The 19,689-nt window shown below is 47.2% G+C and overlaps 1 long non-coding RNA gene across 5 annotated transcripts in view; it reads right to left on the reverse strand.

Annotated features, from left to right (window-relative positions):
* Positions 1 to 1,199: 1,199 nt before the first annotated feature.
* Positions 1,200 to 19,689, reverse strand: part of LOC139252401 (uncharacterized) — a 28,024-nt gene continuing 9,534 nt past the window's right edge. For all 5 annotated transcript variants that reach the window (XR_011591467.1, XR_011591466.1, XR_011591463.1 and 2 more), the window contains exon 3: positions 1,200 to 2,136. This is a non-coding gene — a long non-coding RNA (uncharacterized lncRNA). The remainder of the gene's footprint in view (positions 2,137 to 19,689) is intronic.

Genomic DNA, 19,689 nt, shown 5'->3' on the forward strand with positions numbered 1-19,689 from the left:
CCCGGGAATCAGTCTGGTGAACCTTCGCTGCACTCCCTCAATAACAAGAATATCCTTCCTCAGGTTAGGAGACCAAAACTGTACACAATACTCCAGGTGTGGCCTCACCAATGCCCTGTACAACTGTAGCAACACCTCCCTGCCCCTGTACTCAAATCCCCTTGCTATGAAGGCCAACATGCCATTTGCTTTACAGAGTAAAGCTCCCTCTACACAGTCCAAAACACTCCCAGGGTAGGTACAGCATGGGTTAGATACAAAGTTAATCTCCCTCTATGCTGTCCCATCAAACAGTCCCACAACAGGCACAGCACGGGTTAGTCAAAGAGTAAAGCTCCCCATGGACTGATCCATCAAACACTCCCATCGCAGGTACAGCACGGGATAGGTACAGAGTAAAACTCCCTCTACACTGCCCCATCAACCACTCCCAGGGTAGGTAAAGCACAGGTTAGATACAGAGTAAATATACCTCTATATTGTTCCATCAAACACATCCAGGGTGTGAGTTAGGACACGGGCAGCTGAGTTTTGGATCAACTCTAGTTTATGTAGGGTGGAATATGTAGGAGTGCGTTGCAATATACAAGTTCAGAAGTAACAAAGGCATGGATGAGGGCTACGGCAGTGGATGAGCTGAGGCAAGAGCAGAGATGGGCGATGTTACAGAGGTGGAAAAAGGCAATCTTAGTTATGCTGCGGATATATGGTCAAAAACTGATTTCAAGGTTAAGTATGACACCAAGGTTGCGAACAGTCTGGTTCAGCCTCAGACAGAAGTTGGGGAGAGGGATGGGGTCAGTCGCTAGGGAACTGAGTTTGTGGCAATGACAATTACAAATATCAGAATATTTCGCTGCCCTTTCATGTGCAAAATGTGTGGATGAGTTTTTAAAAATTAAATTGGTTCCAAAAACGGATTAACTGTTCCAGAAATTAACGGATTTCAAATCTTATGCAAACCAGTTCAATAAAGGGGTAGTTCAAAGGATTTCAGCTGAGTTTAAAGTGAGACACTGCCGTCTACTACAACCACAACTCATGTACTCAAACAGAACAAGTTTGGGGTTTGATAGAAGGTGAACTAGGTGAGAAATGATATAAGTTAGATTAAGAAAAAGCACTAAAATGGAACAGTCGGTAACAGAACATCAATTCGTCTCCTCTGATCATGGAGGAACCAAATATTCGACACAGTGTTTGAAACAAAGATAATTTATTCAATATTTATGCACAATATTAATCGCCAGCACAGGTATAGGGGTTATTAAGATCATCAGAAACAAAGAAGAGTTGCCAGAATGAACATGGTTTAGTGCCCAATGTAATCACAGTAAATCCTGTTCTATTTACAAATGCAGCCTTTCTCCTCAGCCCGTTTAAAACTGGGATGAGGAGCAATTTCTTCACTCAGAGGTTTGTAAATCTGTGGAATTCTCTGCCCCAGGGAGCCGTGGAGGTTGGGTCATTGAATATATTTAAGGCGGAGATAGACAGATTTTTGAGCAATAATGGAATAAAGGGTTATGGTGAGCAGGCAGGGTGTTAAGTACTCCACAAGACTGAGTACTGTGAGTAAAAACTAATGTGACCTTAGTCTCTCTAATACAACTTCAGAGTGCCTAAGCAGCATGGCAGACAACCTTTTATACTCCCTTGCACGAGTTATTCAGGTGACCGTTGGGCTTCCAACAATTATGCCCTCTGGTGGCATGTCTTACACAGTTACAATGTTTACATACATAACATCACGCCCTCCCAAAGTCTTTGATACAAATTATTTATAAGTTGAGACAATCCGGGGCCCTACGCTTCCTGGTTGATCGTCTGAGTTCAAACTCCGGCATGGGTGAGTTGGTCGGACTTTTGCTGCACTGAAGCACAGCTGGTCTGACAGGACTGTTGGGAATGGTGGGTTCATCCTCTTGATTGATAGTGAGGTCGATTGATGGTTGGGTGTGTGTTCGTGTGTTGATGATGGTGATGTCCTCCTTCGGTTGTTCCTGGTTGTCGGTGAACTGCAGTTTGGTCTGATCCAAATGCTTTCTGCACGTTTGTCCATTCAATAGTTTGACTACAAACACACTATTCCCCTCCTTGGCCAAGACAGTGCCAGCGACCCATTTATGACCATGACTGTAATTAAGGACAAACACAAGGTCGTTAACATCAATGTCACATGATACAGCCACGCGATTGTGGTACATGTTTTGCCGGCGACGTCGGGTTTCCACATGATCATTTAGATTCGGGTGGACTAGGGAGAGCCTGGTTTTGAGTGCTCTCTTCATTAACAATTCTGCAGGGGGAGCCCCAGTGAGTGAGTGGGGTCGCATCCGGTAGCTGAGCAGAACCCGAGATAAGCGGGTCTGCAAGGAGCTTTCCGTCACACGTTTCAAGCTCTGCTTGATAGTTTAGACTGCCCGTTCTGCTTGACCGTTGGATGCGGGCTTAAACAGGGAAGACCTGACATGCTACATGCTTGATGCCATCGCGGGTCATAAACGTGATGAATTCTGAGCTGGTGAAACATGGTCCATTGGCACTGACAAGGACATCGGGCAAGCCAGGGGTGGCGAACATAGCCCGCAGGCTTTCAGTGGTGGCAGTGGATGTGCTGGATGACATGATTACACATTCCATCCTTTTAGAGTAAGCGTTCACTACAACTAAAAAACATCTTTCCGAGAAAGGGGCCAGCAAAATCTATGTGGATCCTGGACCACAGTTTGGAGGAGCATGACCACAGACTCAATGGAGCCTCCCTTGGTGCATTGCTCAGTTGTGAGCACGTGTTGCACTGGTGTACGCATGACTCTAAGTCCGAGTCAATGCAGGGCCATCAAACATGCGACCTGGCTATAGCCTTCAGCATGATTATGCCTGGGTGGATATTGTGTCGGTCATGTATAAACGTTTCCCTGCCTATTTTTGGGCAAAACCACATGATTACCCCATAAGAGACAATCCAACTGCATGGAGATTGCAACTTTGCATCAGTGTAATGGCTTAATTTCATCTTGCATTTCCCCGGGAACGGCTGACCAGCTCCCATTGAGGATGCAACCTTTTACAAGTGATAGCACAGGATCCTGGCTGGTCCAGGTCCTGATGTGGCGAGCAGTGACGGGTGACCCCTCGCTCTCAATAGCATCCATGACCAGAAGCAAGTCTGCGGGCTGCGCCATTTCCACCCCGGTAGTGGGCAATGGTAGCCGACTGAGGGCATCAGCACAGTTCTCCATGCCTGGTCTGTGGCGGATAACATAGTCATAGGCAGACAATGTTAGTGCCCATCTTTGGATGTGGGATGAAGCATTATTGTTTATACCTTTGTTTTCTGAAAACAGTGAAATGAGCAGTTTGTGGTCGGTTTCAAGCTCAAACTGAAGTCCAAATAGGTATTGGTGCATTTTCTTAATCCCATATACACATGCTAATGCCTCTTTCTCAACCATACTGTAGGCTCTTTCAGCCTTAGACAGACTTCTAGATGCATATGCAACCAGTTGAAGTTTTCCCGATACATTGGTTTGCTGTAACACACAGCTGACCCCGTACGAAGATGCATCACAAGCTAACACTAATCGTTTACACGGGTCATTCAGTACAAGTAACTTATTGGAACAAAGTCGGTTTCTGGCCTTCTCAAAGGTTGTCTCTTGTGATTTACCCCAAACCCAGTCGTCACCCCTCAGTAGCAACATGTACAACGGTTCCCGCAAAGTGCTTAACCCGGGTAGAAAGTTACCAAAATAGTGAGGAATCCCAGGAACGAACGCAGCTCCATCACATTCTGTGGTCTGGGTGCATTCTTGATGGCCTCTGTCTTTGAGTCCGTTGGCCTGATGCCGCCTGCCGCAATCTTTCTCCCCAAAAATTCGATCTCTGGCACCAGGAAAACACACTTGGAGCGTTTCAGCCCAAGTCCCACTCTGTCTAGTCGACTTAGAACCTCTTCCAGGTTGTGCAAGTGTTCGGTGGTGTCTCGACCGGTGATCAGGATGTCGTCTTGAACACAACGGTGCACAGAACCGATTTCAGCAGACTCTCCATGTTCCTCTGGAAGATGGCAGCAGCCGAGCGAATCCCAAAAGGGCATCTGTGGTATATAGACAGTCCTTTGTGCATGTTGATGAACATCAATCTTTTCGTAGATTCAGCCAGCTCCTGTGTCATGTAGGCGGAGGTTACAACTTGGTGAACGACTTCCCCCTCCCCCCCACCCCCCCCACCCCCCCACTAATGTTGCGAACAGGTCATCCACCTTGGGTAGCGGGTACTGGTCTTGTAAAGAGACTCGATTGTTACCTTGTAGTCTCAGCAGATTCTGACCATGCCATCGCTTTTAACACCGGAACAATCAGACAGGACTACTCGTTGAACTCAACTGGTGATATGATTCCCTCTCGTTGAAGTCTGTTCAGCTCAATCTCGACTTTCTCCCTCATCATGTACGGAACTGCTCGGGCCTTGTGATGAATGGGCCTTGCATCAGGGACTAGATGGATCTGCACCTTGGCACCTGTGAAGTTGCCGATGCCTGGTTCAAATAGTGACGGAAACTTGCTCAGTACTTGGGCGCACGAGGCATCATCTACTGAAGATCGTACTTTGATGTCATCCCAGTTCTATTGAATCTTTCCCAGCCAGCTTCTGCTGAATAGCATTGGGCCATCGCCTGGTACAATCCACAGTGATAAATCATGCACAGCTCCATGATCCGATACCTTAACCGCTGCACTGTCAATGACTGGTATGAGCTTTTTGGTGTAGGTGCACAGCTTTGTCTGAATCGGGCTCAGTTTGGGCCTTTGTGCCTTGTTGCCCCACAGTTTCTCAAAAGCCTTCTGGCTCATAATTGACTGACTCGCCCCCGTGTCCAACTCCATTGATACCGAAATACCGTTCAATTTGACTTTCAGCATGATAGGAGGGCTCTTGGTGGTGAAGGTGTGTACCCCATAACACTTCTTCCTCGGCTCGAGTTGCCTCTCTTGTTTGTTCTGCGAGATCCATGCCGGATCGATCATCCTCTGCCAACTCTGCCACGAGGTGAGTTGCAGCACTCTTGCACATTCGCTGGAGGTGCCCAATTGTTTCGCTGCCGTTGCACACGTAGTGGTTGAATTGACTTTGATGGACTCGATGATTACCTCCGCAGCGCCAACATGGTGTGAATGGATTTGCATTCATGCCCAATGGCGGACTCTGAGTCAGCCTAGGTCTTGCAGCTGCAGGCGTGTAGGCCCTGCCATATACAGTTCTGCCTGCTAGTGACATTATTTTATGCACAGTACTTGCCGGTGAGCTTCGATGCTGGGAAGATATCTGTCTGGTATTATCGCTTGTGGATATGAATGCCTGGGCTATCGTGATAGCCTTGCTCAGGTCTAGGGATTCGGCAGACAGAAGCTTGCGAAGAATGACCTCATGGCCGATGCCAAGCACGAAAAAGTCCCGCAGCATTTCCCCCAAAAATCCATCAAATTCACAAGTTCCCACCAGGTGTCTCAGGTCAGCGACGTAACTCGCCACATCCTGGCCCTCGGAGCGGTGGTGCGTGTGGAAGCGATACCTGGCCATTAAGACGCTCGCCTTCAGCTTGAGATGGTTACGAACCAGCGTACACAACTCTGTATATGTCTTCTCCGCTGGTTTTTCTGGTGCTAGCAGATTCTTGATGAGGCCGTATATTGTGGACCCACACACAATGAGGAGAATTACCCTACGCTTGATCGCTTTATCATCCCCATCCAGCTTGTTGGCTGCGAAGTACTAGTCGAGGCGCTCAACGATGGCTTCCCAACCTTTGCCCTCGACAAATCTCTCTAAAATACCAACAGCAGCCATGACCGCGTGAAAGTTTGTGATCTGTTCCTCGTCGCCAATTGTTAAGTATGGAAGAACTCCACAAGACTGAGAACTGTGAGCAAAAACTGATGTGACCTTAGTCTCTTTAATACAACTCCAGAGCACCTAAGCAGCATGGCAGACAACCTTTTATATTCCCTTGCATGAGGTGTGCAGGTGATCCTGGGGCGTCCAACAGTTGCGCCCCCTGGTGGCAAGTCTTACACAGTTACAATGTTTACATACATAACAACTTGGATCCACATTTTCTTGTCCCAAAGTCTAATGTCCCTGTGCTTTCTCTATGAGAAATGTCGAGATGTGAAAGGAGGGAGGAAATGGGACTCGTTCAGAAAGAAGGTTCCTGACATGATCAATTCATGAGGCTGTTTTCTGACTCGTCTGCGTGAGGTTTATTAAAAAAAATGAAATTAAAATCGACGGGTCTCGTGACACTGCGTTGTCAATAGTAGTTTCAAACCCTAATCACTAATTCGTAAACCGAACATCGTATCGACTATCCCCAACCAATAACCAGCGGGCCCAACCATTAACCCCAATCCTAACCAATAATCACCGGCCCCAACCACTAACCAATAATCACCGGCCCCAACCACTAACCCCAATACTAACCACCAGCCCCAACCACTAACCCCAATCCTAACCAATAATCACCGGCCCCAATCACTAGCCCCAATCCTAACCAATAACCACCGGCCCCAACCAATAACCACCGGCCCCAACCCTAACCAATAACCACCAGCCCCAACGCTAACCAATAATCACCGGCCCCAACCATTAACCCCAACGCTAACCAATAATCACCGGCCCCAACCATTAACCCCAATCCTAACCAATAATCACCAGCCCCAACCATTAACCCCAATCCTAACCAATAATCACCAGCCCCAACCATTAACCCCAATGCTAACCAATAATCACCAGCCCCATTCATTAACCCCAATCCTAACCAATAATCACCAGCCCCAACCATTAACCCCAATGCTAACCAATAATCACCAGCCCCAAACATTAACCCCAATCCTAACCAATAATCACCAGCCCCAACCATTAACCCCAACGCTAACCAATAATCACCAGCCCCAACCATTAACCCCAATCCTAACCAATAATCACCAGCCCCAACCATTAACCCCAATCCTAACTAATAATCACTGGCCCCAACCACTAACCCCGAAACCTATACCCAAATCCCAGCCTGTAACTAACGATTATTGACGGGGATCAATGGAGGACCTAATGTCATGATAAAGCAAGCATTTGAAACAATGATCTCGATTAAAGAAATAGTGCAATGTGTGATAGTGACAAGAGATTCAATCAACGAGACCAGCCAAATCAGCAATGACGATTACAAAGATCAGAATATTTCAAAGGCTGTCACATGCAATATGTGTGGAGGAGTTTAAAAAAATCAGATCCAAAAAGGGATAACTGGTACAGAAAATAACAGATTTAAAATCTTATGCGAGATATTTCTATAAAGGGGTGGGTCTGAGAACATCCAATAAGTGTAAAGTGAGACACCACAGTTCAGTCTATCACACCCACAAGCCATGTACACAAACGGAACAAGCTTGGGATTTGATGTGATAGAATGCGAACTAGATGAAAACTGAAATAATCTAGTGTAAGAAAAGGCCCAAAAATAGAATAGTCGGTAACAGAACATTAATAAGTCTCATCATAGAGAAATCAAATATTCGTCACTGTGTTTGAAAAAAGCTGATTTATTTAATATTTATCCAGAATATTAAACTCAAGCCCAGTTATAGGGTTATTAATATCAGCAGAAATAAAGCACGATTGGCATAGTCAACATGATTCAGTCCTGGATGTGATTACTTCTTCGGCGGTCCCTTGTATCGAGGATGACTTGCTTCCTCACCAAAAAGGGATGAGTTCACAGGTGTTTCAATGAAGGACCTAATATTCCAGGTCCTGAACTACATGTTGAAGGGTGGAAGATGCCTGTGCATGGATTTCTTTTAATGTGTGACGGCCATTGTACACCGGCCACCACACGGGCTTGACCGAGCTAGGTCTTGTTCCAGTGGCAACTGGAGACAAGCTCTGCTGCACTGACCTCGTGCACACACATATCACAGTGTGGGCTGGGCCCGTGCTGCCCCTGGGCCCTGAACTCACACCTCTCCAGGGCCCCGATCACGTCCCTCTACAATCTCTCGCCCTCCTTCGCCCCGACCTCGCCGCTCCTCTGCTGCTTGCCACCTCTCCTGCTGTACTTGCCCATGCTCCAATCAGTGACCTTGATTTTGGTGACTTCCAATCCAGTCGCCCTTCTCCAAGTCGTCGCCCTCTTGCACCAGCTCGTACTGCTCCCTGAAGTGGCCTCCACGCTGCTCCCAGGCCGCCGCACCTCCGCTCCTTTTATGGCCCCGACCTGCCGCTGGTGGTTTCTCGCAGGTCGGGGCCTCCACGCTGCCGTGATTAACAGCAGCAATAACAGCAAAATCCATCCACTGCAGGTTGTTGTGAATTCGCTGGTATCTGAGCAGAGTGCATGACTGAGCGAATCCCTTCCCACACGGAGCAGGTGAACGGCCTCGCCCCAGAGGACATGATGCGTCAGCAGATCTTTTGTGCTTTTAAAGCTCTTCGCAGTCAGAACATTTAAATGATCTTTTAACAGTGTGAACAAGTCAGTGTGTCAGAAGAAACCCACACTCAATGCAGGTGAGCAGCCTCTCTCCCCAGTGTGAATGCGCTTGTGTCAGGAGCTTGGATAACTGAGTGAATCCCTTCCCACCTACACAGAGCTAGTAAACGGTCTCTCCCCAATGTCATCATCATAGGCAGTGCCTCGGAATCGAGGAAGACTTGCTTCCACTCTTAGCATGAGTTCTTAGGTGGCTGTACAGTCCAATACGGGAACCACAGTCTCTGTCACAGGTGGGACAGACAGTGGTTGAAGGAAAGGGTGGGCGGGGAGCCTGGTTTGCTGCACGTTCTTTCTGCTGCCTGCGCTTGATTTCTGCATGCTCTCGGCGAAGAGACTCGAGGTGCTCAGCGCCCTCCTGGATGCACTTCCTCCACTTCGGGCGGTCTTTGGCCAGGGACTCCCAGGTGTCAGTGGGGATATCACACTTTATCAGGGAGGCTTTGAGGGTGTCCTTGTAACATTTCCTCTGCCCACCTTTGGCTCATTTGTCGTGGATGAGTTCCGAGTAGAGCGGTTGCTTTGGGAGTCTCGTGTCTGGCATGAGAACTATGTGGCCCGCCCAATGGAGCTGATCAAGTGTGGTCAGTGATTCAATGCTGGGGATGTTGACCTTGATGAGGACGCTAATATTGGTGCATCTGTCCTTCCAGTGGATTTGTGGGATCTTGCGGAGACATCATTGCTGGTATTTCTCCCGCGACTTGAGGTGTCTACTGTACATGGTCCATGTCTCTGAGCCATACAGGAGGGCGGGTATTACTACGGCCCTGTAGACCATGAGCTTGGTGACAGTTTTGAGGGCCTGGTCTTCAAACACTTTTTTCCTCATGCAGCCGAAGACTGCACTGGTGATGGTGTTGGATCTCGTCATCAATGCCTGCTCTTGTTGATTGGAAGTGCCCGAGATAAGGGAAGTGGTCCACGTTGTCCAGGGCCATGCCTGGGGGTGGGGGGGGTGGGGGGGCGGGCAGTGCTGTGTGGTGAGAACAGGCTTGTGGAGGACCTTTGTCTTACTGATGTTTAGCGCAAGGCCCATGCTTTCATATGCCTTGGTAAGTACGTTGACTATGTCCTGGAATTCAGCCTCTGTGTGTGCACAGACGCTGGCATCGTCCGTGTACTGTAGCTCGATGACAGAGGTTGGAGTGCTCTTGTTCGTAGCCTGGAGGTGGTGAAGGTTGAACATTTTCCCACTGGTTCTGTAGTTTAGTTCCACTCCAGCGGGGAGCTTGTCAACTGTGAGGTGGAGCATGGCAGCGAGGAAGATTGAGAAGAGGGTTGGGCGATGACGCAGCCCTGCTTGACCCCAGTCCGGCTGTGGATTGGGTCTGTGATGGATCCACGCAAGGATCACGACCTGCATGTTGTCGTGGAGCAGGCGAAGGATGGTGACATACTTTTGGGGGGCATCCGAAACTGAGGAGGATGCTCCATAGACCCTCGCGGTTGACAGTGCTAAAGGCCTTTGTACGGTCGAAGAATGCCATGTATAAGGGCTGGCGCTGTTTCCTGCATTTTTCCTGCAGCTGTCGTTCTGCAAAAATCATCTCCGCTGTGCCCTGGAGGGGACAAAATCCATACTGTAACTCCAGGAGGAACTCCTCGGCCATGGGGAGAAGGCGATTGAGGAGGACTCTAGCAACGACTTTCCCAGTGGCTGATAGCAGGGAGATTCCCGAGTCGGACTTGTCCCCTTTTTTAAAGATGGTCACAAGCACTGCATCTCTAAGATCTCCCAACATGCTCTCCTCCCTCCAGATCAGATGAGGTTGTGTATTCACGCCAGCAGTGCCTCTCTGCCATACTTCAGTGCCTCAGCAGAGATTCCATCCACTTCCGTAGCCTTGTTGTTTTTTAGCTGTCTTATGGCTTTTTCTACTTCGTGTTGGGGTCTCACTGAGGTGGTGGCGGGTAGCATGCTGCAGAATGGAGTCGAGAACACTCGAGTCAAAGGCAGAGTCTCGGTTGAGGAGATCTTTGAAGTGCTCCTTCCAGCGGGCCCTGACTGCCTCGGTGTCCTTGATGAGTGTTTCCCCGTTCTTGGCCAGAAGCGCGATGGGGCCTTGGGTGTTTGGACCGTAGGTGGCCTTGACTGCGATGAAGAATCCTCGTATATCATGGCTGTCGGCCAGCTGCTGTATCTCCTGTGCCTTCTCTATGCACCACCTGTTCTTTAGGTACCGGGTTTTTTGTTGGACCTTAGCCTTTAGCCGTCTGTAATGTTGCTCCCGAGTTGGGTTGCTGTTTAAGGCTCAGAAATGCCCTGCGCTTGCAATTGATGAGCTCTTGAATCTCCTGATCATTCTCATCAAACCAGTCCTGGTATTTCCTGGTTGAGTGACCGAGCATCTCGTTGCAGGCACTGGTTATGGAGGCCTGGAGGACAGACCAAGCATAGAAACATAGAAAATAGGTGCAGGAGTAGGCCATTCGGCCCTTTGAGCCTGCACCGCCATTCAATGAGTTCATGGCTGAACATGCAACTTCAGTACCCCATTCCTGCTTTCTCGCCATACCCCTTGATCCCCCGAGTAGTAAGGACTACATCTAACTCCTTTTTGAATATATTTAGTAAATTGGCCTCAATAACTTTCTGTGGCAGAGAATTCCACAGGTTCACCACTCTCTGGGTGAAGAAGTTTCTCCTCATCTCGGTCCTAAATGGCATGCCCCTTAACCTTAGACTGTGACCCCTGGTTCTGGACTTCCCCAACATTGGGAACATTCTTCCTGCATCTAACCTGTCTAAACCCGTCAGAATTTTAAACGTTTCTATGAGATCCCCTCTCATTCTTCTGAACTCCAGTGAATACAAGCCCAGTTGATCCAGTCTTTCTTGAGATGTCAGTCCCGCCATCCTGGGAATCAGTCTGGTGAACCTTCGCTGCACTCTCTCAACAGCAAGAATGTCCTTCCTCAAGTTAGGAGACCGAAACTGTACACAATACTCCAGGTGTGGCCTCACCAAGGCCCTGTACAACTGTAGTTACACCTCCCTGCCCCTGTACTCAAATCCCCTCACTATGAAGGCCAACATGCCATTTGCTTTCTTAACCGCCTGCTGTACCTGCATGCCAACCTTCAATGACTGATGTACCATGATACCCAGGTCTCAGTGCACCTCCCCTTTTCCTAATCTGTCACCATTCAGATAATAGCACTGTGGGAATTCTGCGTCTCGGGGTCCTCAAGGCACGCCAGGTTAGCTGTGAGGTGCTGACTGTAAAGGGCTCTCTTAGTTGGGTCCTTAAGTGCCCTGGCAGTGACTTTTTTTGTGACACTGCTTCTGTTGCGACCATCGCTTTGGGGCTACGTTGATGTCAATGATGGATCGGATTAGGCGGTGGTCCGTTCAGCAGTCGTCAACTCCTGTCATGGCCCGGGTGATGTGCACATCCTTGCGATCGCGGGCTTGGACGATGATATAGTCAAGCAGGTGCCAGTATTTGGAGCGAGGATGTTGCCACGATGCCTTGTATTTGTCCCTCTGTCGGAACAAGGTGTTGTTGATGAGGAGTTCGTGTTCTAGACATTGTCAGGAGTAGGGTACCGCTGGAGTGGTCTTTCCCTGACCCTTCTCGGTCAATCATGCCTCCCCAGAGGGCTGTGTCCTTGCCGACCCTGGCGTTGAAGTTGCCAAGGAGGATCAGTTTGTCGCCCACAGGGATGCAGGTCAGGGATGTTTTGAGGTTGGAATAAAAACCCTCTTTGGTCTCATGGGTAGGAAGAGGGATGAGGTCCTGCAGGCAGAGTTTAGGGAGCTAGGAGAGAAATTAAAAAGCAGGACCTCAAAAAGGTAGTAATCTCTGGATTACTCCCGGTGCCACGAGCTAGTGAGTACAAATGGCTGGAGAGATGGTGCAGGTGGGAGGGCTTTAGCTTCCTGAGGCATTGGGACTGCTTCCGGGGGAGGCGGGACCTGTACAAGCCGGACGGGTTGCACCTCAACATAGCAAGGACCAATATCCTTGCTAGTGCTGTTGGGGAGGGTTTATCTAGCTTGGCAGGGGGATGGGAACCTGAAAAAGATTCAATAGGGAGGAGTAAAGCTGGAATTAGAAAGCAAAAATAAAGAAAGTGAAATTGAAGGAGAGGATACAAGCAGGAAAAAAAGGTAAAAAAAAACCTTAAAGGCACTGTGTCCAAATGCACGTAGCATTTGTAACAAAATAGATAAGTTGACGGCACAAATTGAGACAAATGGTTATGATCTGATAGCCATTAGAGAGATGTGGTTGCAAGGTGACCAGGACTGGGAATTAAATAATTCAGGGGTACTTGACAATCCGGAAGGACAGACAGAAAGGAAAAGGAGGTGGGGTAGCTCTATGGATAAAGGATGGAATCACTGCAATAGTAAGAAACGATATTGGCTCAAATGATAAGGGTGTTGAGACAGTTTGGGTGGAGATAAGGAATAATAAGGGGAAAAAGTCACTGGTGGGCATAGTCTATAGGCCCCCGAACAGTAACAACTCTGTTGGTCGCAGCATAAACCAGGAAATAGTGGGGGCTTGTAAAAAGAGAACAGTAATAATCATAGGTGATATTAACCTCCATATTGATTGGACAAATCAAATTGGCCAGGGCAGCCTTGAGGAGGAGTTCATGGAGTGCATAAGGGACAGGTTCCTTGAGCAGTATGTAACAGAACCAACCAGGAGGCAGGCTATCTTAGATCTGATCCTGTGTAATGAGACAGGATTAATAAACAATCTCTAGTAAAGGATCCCCTCGGAATGAGTGATCATAACATGATTGAATTTCAAATTCAGATGGAGGGTGAGAAAGTTGGATCTCTAACCAGCATACTAAGCTTAAATAAAGGAGACTATGAAGATATGAGGGCAGAGTTGGGTAAAATGGACTGAGAAAATAGATTAATGTGTAGGACGGTTGATGAACTGTGGTGTACATTTAAGGAGATATTTCACAACTCTCAAGAAAAATACATTCCAGTGAGGAGGAAAGGGTGCAAGAGAAAAGATAGTCATCCGTGGCTAGCTAAAGAAATAAAGGACGGTATCCAACTAAAAACAAGGGCATACAAAGTGACCAAAACTAGTGGAAGGACAGAAGACTCGGAAGCTTTTAAAAGTCAGCAAAGAACGACTAAAAAAAATGAAGAAGAAAGGGAAGATAGACTATGAGAGTAAATTAGCACTAAATATAAAAACAGATAGCAAGAGTATCTATAGGTATATAAAAAGGAAAAGAGTGGCTAAAGTAAATGTTGGTCCCTTAGAGGACAAGACCGGGGAATTAATAATGGGAAACATGGAGATGGCAGAAACTCTGAACAAATATTTTGTATCAGTCTTTACGTTAGAGGACACCAACAATATTCCAACAGTGGATAGTCAAGGGGCTATGGGGGGGGGGGGGGAGAACTTAACACAATCACAATCACGAAGGAGGTGGTACTCAGTAAGATAATGGGACTGAAGGCAGATATATCCCCTTGACCTGATGGCGTGCATCCTAGGGTCTTAAGAGAAGTAGCGGCAGGGATTGTAGATGTATTGGTTGTAATTTACCAAAATTCCCTGGATTGTGGAGAGGTCCCAGCAGATTGGAAAACTGCAAATGTAACGTCCCTATTTAAAAAAGGAGGCAGACAAAAAACAGGAAACTATAGACCAGTTAGCCTAACATCTGTGGTTGGGAAAATGTTGCCCTTGTCCATTATTAAAGAAGCAGTAGCAGGACATTTGGATAAGCAAAATTCGATCAGGCAGAGTCAGCATGGATTTATGAAGGGGAAGTCATGTTTGATAAATTTGCTGGAGTTCTTTGAGGATGTAACGAACAGGGTGGATAAAGTGGAACCAGTGGATATGGTGTATTTGGACTTCCAGCAGGCATTTGACAACGTGCTACATAAAAGGTTACTGCACAAGATAAAAGTTCACGGAGTTGGGGGTAATATATTAGCATGGATAGAGGATTGGCTAACTAATAGAGAACAGAGAGTCGGAATAAATGGTTCATTCTCTGGTTGGCAACCAGTAACTAGTGGGCTGCCGCAGGAATCAGTGCTGGGTCCCCAACTATTTACAATCTCTATTAACGACTTGGAAGAAGGGACTGAGTGTAACGTAGCCAAGTTTGCTGACAATACAAAGATGGGTGGAAAAGCAATGTGTGAGCAGGACACAAAAAATCTGCAGAAGGACATAGACAGGCTCAGTGAGAGGGCAAAAATTTGGCAGTTGGAGTATAATGTTGGAAAGTGTGAGGTCATGCACTTTGGCAGAAAAAAATCAAAGAGCAAGTTATTATTTAAATGGAGAAAGGTTGCAAAGTGCCACAGTACAGCGGGACCTGGGGGTACTTGTGCATGAAACACAACAGGATAGTATGCAGATACAGCAAGTGATCAGGAAGGTGAATGGTATCTTGGCCTTTATTGCAAAGGGGTTGGAGTATAAAGCAGGGAAGTCTTGCTGCAGCTATACAAGGTTTTGGTGAGGCCACACCTGGAATACTGTGTGCAGTTTTGGTTTCCATATTTACGAAAGGATATAGTTGCTTTGGAGGCAGTTCAGAGAAGGTTCACTCGGTTGATTCCGGGGATGAGAGGGTTGACTTATGAGGAAAGGTTGAGTAGGTTGGGCCTCTACTCACTGGAGTTCAGAAGAATGAGAGGCGATCTTATCGAAATGTATAAGATTATGAGGGGGCTCAACAAGGTGGATGCAGAGAGGATGTTTCCACTGATGGGGGAGACGAGAACTAGAGGGCATGATCTTAGAATAAGGGGCCGCCCATTTAAAACAGAGATGAGGAGAAATTTCTTCTCTCACAGGGTTCTAAATCTGTGGAATTCTCTGCCTCAGAAAGCTGTAGAAGCTGGGACATTGAATAAATTTAAGATAGAAATAGACAGTTTCTTAAACGAAAAGGGATAAGGGGTTATGGGGAGCCGGCGGGGAAATGGAGCCGAGTCCATGATCTTATTGAATGGCGGAGCAGGATCGAGGGGCCGTATGGCCTACTCCTGTTCCTTATGCTCTTATGTACACTGTCGAATGAAACGTTCCCAGGGCAGGTGCAGCACGGATTAGATACAGAGTAAACCTCCGCCTACACTGTCCAATCAGAGACTCCCAGGGCAGGTATGGAACATAAGAAATAGGAGCAGGAGTAGACCATTTGGCCCTTCGAGCCTGCTCCGCCATTCAATAAAATCATGGCTGATTGGATCCAGGTCTCAACTCCACTTCACTGCCCACTCCCCATAATCTTTGACCCACTTATCGTTCAAAAATCTGTCTATCCCCACCTTAAATACATTCAATGACCCAGCTCCCACAGCTCTCTGAGGTAGAGAATTCCAAAGATTCACGTCCCTCAGATAAGAAATTTCTCCTCATTTCAGTTTTAAATGAGCGACCCCTTATTCTGAAACTATGCCCCCTTGTTCTAGATTCCCCCACGAGGGGAAACATCCTCTCTGTATCTACCCTGTCAAGCCCCCTCAGAATCTTATACGTTTCAATAAGATCACCTCTAAGTCTTCTAAACTCCAATGAGTACAGGCCCAATCTGCTCAACCATTCTCATTATGAAAACCCCTTCATCTCAGTTATCAACCTCGGGAGCTTTCTCTGAACTGCCTCCAGTGCAAGTATATCCTTCCTTAAATAAGGAGACCAAAACTGTATGCAGTACTCCAGGTGTGGTCTTACCAACGCCCTGTACAGTTGCAACAGGACTTCCCTATTTTTATACTCCATCCCCCTTGCAATAAAGGCCAACATTCCATTTGCCTTCCAGATTAATTGCAGTACCTGCATGCTAACTTTTTGTGTTTAATGTACAAGGACCCCCAGATCCCACTGTACCACCACATTTCGTAATCTCACAATTTAAATAATAATTTGCTTTATTATTTCTCCAACCAAAGTGGATAACCTCACATTTTCCCGCATTAGACTCCATCTGCCAAAGTTTTGCCCACTCACTTAGCCTCTCTATATCCCTTTGTAGATTCTTTGCGTCCTCCTCACAACTTGCTCGGTTAGCACAGGCTCGGTACACAGTAATTCTCCAATTACATTATCCCATCAAACACTCCCAGGGCAGGTACAGTACAGGTCAGATACAGAGTAAAGCTTCTTCTGCACTGTCCCATCAGACACTCCCAGAACAGGTACAGCAAAATTGGATACAGAGTAAAGCTCCTTCTACAGTGTCCCATCTAAAATTCCCAGGGCAGGTATAGCACGGGTCAGATACAGAGTATAGTTCCTTCTACACTGCCCATCAAACACTCCCAGAACAGGTACAGCATGGGTCAGAAACAGAGTAAACCTCCCTCTACACTGTCCCATCAAAAGCTCCAAGGGCAGGTATAGAACACAAGAAATAGAAGCAGGAGTAGGCCATTTGGCCTCCCGAGGTTGCTCCGCCATTCAACAAGATCATGGTTGATTGGATCCAGGCCTCAACTCCACTTCCCCGCCCGTTCTCCATAATCCTTGACTCCCTTATCTTTCAAAAATCTGTCTATCCCCACTTTAAATACATTCAATGACCCAGCCCCCACAGCTCTGAGATAGAAAATTCCAAACATTTACGTCCCTCCTGGAGAAATTCCTCCTCATTTCCGTTTTAAATGAGCGACCCCTTATCCTGAAACTATGCCACCTAGTTCTCGATTCCCCCACGAAGGGAAACATGCTCTCTGCATTTATCCTGTCAAGCCCCCTCAAAATTGTATACGTTTCAATGAGATCACCTATAAGTCTTCTAAACTCCAAGGAGTATAGGCCCAACCTGCTCAACCTTTCATCTTGGTAATCAACCTCGTGTACCTTCTCTGAACTGCCTCCAGTGCAAGTATATCCTTCCTTAAATAAGCAGACCAAAACTGTACGTAGTACTCTAGGTGTGGTCTTACCAATGCTATATACAGTTGCAGCAGGACTTCCCTACTTTTATACTCCATCCCCCTTGCAATAAAGGCCAGCATTCCATTTGCCTTCCTAATTAATTGCAGTAACTGCATGCTAAATTTTTGTGTTTCATGTACAAGGACCCCCAGATCCATCTGTACACGACATTTTGTATTCTCTCCCCATTTAAATAATAATTTGCTTTTTTATTTCTCCGACCAAAGTGGATAAGTTCACATTTTCCCACACTATACTCCATCTGCCAAAGTTTTGCCCACTCACTTAGCCTATCTATATCCCTTTGTAGATTATTGGCGTCCTCTTCACAACTTGCGAGGTTAGCACAGGTTTGGCACACAATAAATCTCCGTCTACATTATCCCATCAAACACTCCCAGGGCAGGTACAGTATGGGTTAGATTCAGAGAAAAGCTCCCACCACACTGTCCCATCAAATACTCCCAAGGCAGTTACAGTATGGGTTAGATAGAGAGAAAAGCTTCCTCTAAACCGTCCCGTCAAACTCTGCCAGATCAGGTACACCATGGGTGAGATACAGCGCAAAGCTTCCTTTACATTATCCCGTCAAAAACTCCCAGGGCAGGTACAGCACAGGGTTAGATACAGAGTAAAACTCTCTCTATACTATCCCATCAAACAGTCCCGGGACATGTACAACATAGGTTAGATACAGAGTAAAGCTCCCTCTACACTGTCCCATCAAACACTCCCAGAGCAGGTACGGTACTGGTTAGATACAGAGTAAAGCTCCCTCTACACTGACCCAACAAACACTCCCAGGGCAGGTACGGCACGGGTTCGATACAGAGTAAAGCTCCGTATGCACTGTCCCATCAAACACTCTCCCAGGGGCAGGTAAAGCACAGGTTAGATACAGAGTAAAGCTGCCTCTACACTGTCTCATCAAACACTCCCAGGGCAGGTACAGCATGGGTTAGATACAGAGTAAAGCTTCTTCTGGAGTATTGTGTACAGTTTTGGTCTCCTAACCTGAGGAAGGACATTCTTGCTATTGAGGGAGTGCAGCGAAGGTTCACCAGACTGATTCCCGGGATGGCGGGACTGACCTATCAAGAAAGACTGGATCAACTGGGCTTGTATTCACTGGAGTTCAGAAGAATGAGAGGGGACCTCATAGAAACGTTTAAAATTCTGACGGGGTTAGACAGGTTAGATGCAGGAAGAATGTTCCCAATGTTGGGGAAGTCCAGAACCAGGGGACACAGTCTAAGGATAAGGGGTAAGCCATTTAGGACCGAGATGAGGAGGAACTTCTTCACCCAGAGAATGGTGAACCTGTGGAATTCTCTACCACAGAAGTTGTTGAGGCCAATTCACTAAATATATTCAAAAAGGAGTTAGATGAAGTCCTTACTACTAGGGGGATCAAGGGGTATGGCGAGAAAGCAGGAATGGGGTACTGAAGTTGCATGTTCAGCCATGAACTCATTGAATGGCGGTGCAGGCTAGAAGGGCCGAATGGCCTACTCCTGCACCTATTTTCGATGTTTCTATGTTTCTACACTGTCCCATCAAACACTCCCAGGCCAGGTACAGCATGGGTTAGATATAGGGTAACTCTCCTTTACTACAACAGTGACTACAATCCAAAAGTACTTTATTGGCTGTAAAGCACTTTGAGGGGTCCTTTGGTCGTGAAAGGCGCCAAATAAATCCAAGTCTTTCTCCCTCTTCACTGTCCCATCAGACACTGCCAGCCCATAATGAGCAGGGCTCAGGGAGGTTGGTTGCTAGGCACTGCAGTGTTATCATAAAGCAGGGCCATTCAGCCCAGTGGGCCCTCTCCATGTCCTTTTAAAGGTGGAGAGCTGGGACATCCTGTCTCAACACACATACCCCTGTTCATACTGATAATCCCCGGGGAAGGCCCAAGGCCTAGAGTGTGGAACACAACCAAGGGGGAAAGAGGAGGAGTGCTGGTGCAGTGTGGGAGATGAGGGAGGAGTCTGCTCATTCCCAGGGGCAAATCAGACAAAGTGCTTTGAGTGGTGGGTCCAGCAGTGAAACTGAAAACAAACCAAAGGGAATAAATAAAGATCCAATCCAAGGGAACAAGCAACGGTCATTGGGCAGACATCACAACCGGCCCAGAATTATTCAGTGGGCGAGCATCGATTGTTTATTGTGGGAAGTTCCACACTTCAACCATCCATTGAGTGAAGAAGTGTTTCCTAACATCTCTGATTTTAA

Source organism: Pristiophorus japonicus, unplaced genomic scaffold (assembly GCF_044704955.1).
Source record: "Pristiophorus japonicus isolate sPriJap1 unplaced genomic scaffold, sPriJap1.hap1 HAP1_SCAFFOLD_464, whole genome shotgun sequence".
In the NCBI taxonomy this organism is placed as follows: Eukaryota; Metazoa; Chordata; class Chondrichthyes; family Pristiophoridae; genus Pristiophorus; species Pristiophorus japonicus.